Here is a 2,606-nt window from a genome sequence, read left to right on the forward strand (position 1 = left end):
GTAAATAGAAACACAGGTCTCCTCTCGAAAATCGGAACTTCCTGATATTACTTACATATTTCGGTCGATCCAAATGTGGGAATCTCGTCGTCGTCGGAGCAAGCAGCGCGGTAGGTGGGGTGAAATTCTGGATTTTCCACCGCCGCCGGCGGTCGAAAAATGTGCGACGCGGGAGATCGCCAGTCCGTCTAGTAGTCTCTCTTGTCGTTAGAGCGTGACGTGGTGGTTGTTGTGGGATTTCCCGTTAGTTCGGTCCGACGTCGGTCGTCAGAGGGTAAGTGCATACGGAAACGAAACGCATCGCGTTTTGATGTTCATATTCGTGCATCGGAATGTTAAAAGCAATATATTTTACACCAACGATCACACCTAAACACCACGGCAACGGCCATACCACGTTGAAAAGCACCGGTTCTCGTCCGATCACCGAAGTTAAGCAACGTCGGGCGCGGTCAGTACTTGGATGGGTGACCGCTTGGGAACACCGCGTGCCGTTGCCCCCCAACACTTTTTGTTTTTTTTTGAAATCCATAGCAACCACCGAACCGATTTGTTTTTCGTGCAGGTATTCGGAAACATGCACAGACCCGTATAATGTAGATTCATAGCTTTAAGTACTAGATAATTAAGAAAACAATTTTTTTTGTCGATTAATTGTAAACAATTGCAGAATAAAAACTCGTCAAACGGTAAAGGTTGTCGTTCGATCACCGAAGGTAAGCCACGCGGGCAGCGGTCAGCACTTGGACGGGTGACCGGTTCATTATATTCCTTCCGTGAGTTTAACAAAGATAACATATGCAAATGTCGTAAGTGCGACGAGGAAGACGGCGATCTTTTAATGTAAAAAAAATATATATTAGGTTACGCGTACATGCCACTTTGACTGCTGCTTTATTTTTTTGGTTTTTAAATAATTAGAGATCTGAATTCAACATATCAGTTCTATGTTATAATGGACAGACAATGTTGTATTCTTGGCCCCTAACACGTTAAGACCAACATAAAAACTAGAATAACTTACCATTCGTTAAACGTTAAACAATTTCGAACCACGTTTTTTTGAGCTCGAACAAACTCATAACACAACACTCATTTATTAGTCACTGGACCATTGTAAAACGAGAAGAGAGAAAAACCATGCGAAACTATTTTTAAAACGAAGAGAATAAAGGTTTTAAATGGTAGGGCTGTTTGACAGACTTGTCAATTATCGTGGGGGGTACGGCTGAGATTTATGACGAAATCGAGCGGCGCCGGCGGTCGGTCACTTTCACGAAAGAGGTCTAAACACGGGTCGTTTACGATACCCTCTGGTTACTAGAAAAGTTCTAGACAGATGTTTGTCGGCTTTTCGAGGTATTTATTTGTGAGTCCAAAGACTCAATGGAGTAATATCGGACTGAAATTCCAAGATTTTGCTGTGTAATCCAAAAAACTATGTTCCTCGTAACATTTAACGATGTGTTAATTCAACTATTATTTTAATTTTTCGTATACGTATTTATACTAAAAAGTACAGCGCTTCCAACAGTGAATTGTGAATTGAAAATGTTTCAAAGAAAGATCGATAGTTTTGAAAAAAATTACATATTAATAAATTTAGATAGATTTAGAAGTATACATTGCACTTACTTTTCAAAATTATTGTACTTCTGATTTGGTTGAAATAACATAATATGTAGCAGTCATAGTCTTGTGTACATTGCAGTCGCGGCTGGTGTTGGGTAAAACCTTTATTTTTTAGGGGGTCATTACCCAAATGACCTCATGGACCAGCCGTTCCTGTTAGGTTTTATATATCAAATTGATTCGTCTGTCTTTTTCATCATGCCTTCGAAAAGCGAGCTCCTGTTTCGCCAAAGTAACTGTGACGTCAATTAAATACGATAATAAAATTCGGTTTTTCCGAACTTATTGTGAGTGAGAGCAGTGAGAGCATCTTCTTTTCGTATCCCACCTCCACCCGGCGGCAGTAGTGCAGTGCTTATCAACATAATTACCGGCGTCTCGCCTCCACATTTTGACTTTTTTGTGTTTTATGTGTTCTCTAAGTCCAAAATTTTTAAATTTTTAAAAAGAGATTGCGGTACTATTCCTGTTGCTGAAATTATAATAATATATTTATTAATTTTTGTATTATATGTCTGTGTTATATTGTGTGAATTTGGAACAGCTATATCTAAAAGATATGCTTGCTTTTGTTGTTTATTTAAAATAATAATGTCTGGTCTGTTATGCTGAATGTGAATGTCAGTTAAAACTGTGCGATCAAAATATAATTTGTAATTGTCATTTTCTAAACAACTTTCTGGTTTATAAATGTAATGTGGTTGTGTATCCTTTAATAAATTGAATTTAACTGCTAAATTCATGTGTATAATTTTTGCGAATATATCATGACGTTTTTTATATTCGCTGTGAGCCAAAACGGTGCAAGATCTTGTATTGCAAATATAAAACCCTCAGCTCTTTAAAATATCTCCCATGTAAAGACTTTTGTTTTATATTTGCTATAGTGTCATATCACGAGCTCTATTGAGAAAATAATTTTTTAGTGAAGCAATTTGATTGTGTTGTAGAATTTCTAGATTTGAAAAACCCCT

The 2,606-nt window shown here is 37.7% G+C and overlaps 1 non-coding gene across 1 annotated transcript; it reads left to right on the forward strand.

Annotated features, from left to right (window-relative positions):
* The first annotated feature begins 380 nt into the window (after positions 1-380).
* LOC138141082 (5S ribosomal RNA) lies at positions 381-500 on the forward strand. The gene has a single exon (XR_011162974.1). It is a non-coding gene; the product is annotated as a 5S ribosomal RNA (ribosomal RNA).
* Positions 501-2,606: the final 2,106 nt, after the last annotated feature.

The sequence above is a fragment of the Tenebrio molitor genome, unplaced genomic scaffold, assembly GCF_963966145.1.
Source record: "Tenebrio molitor unplaced genomic scaffold, icTenMoli1.1 SCAFFOLD_878, whole genome shotgun sequence".
In the NCBI taxonomy this organism is placed as follows: Eukaryota; Metazoa; Arthropoda; class Insecta; order Coleoptera; family Tenebrionidae; genus Tenebrio; species Tenebrio molitor.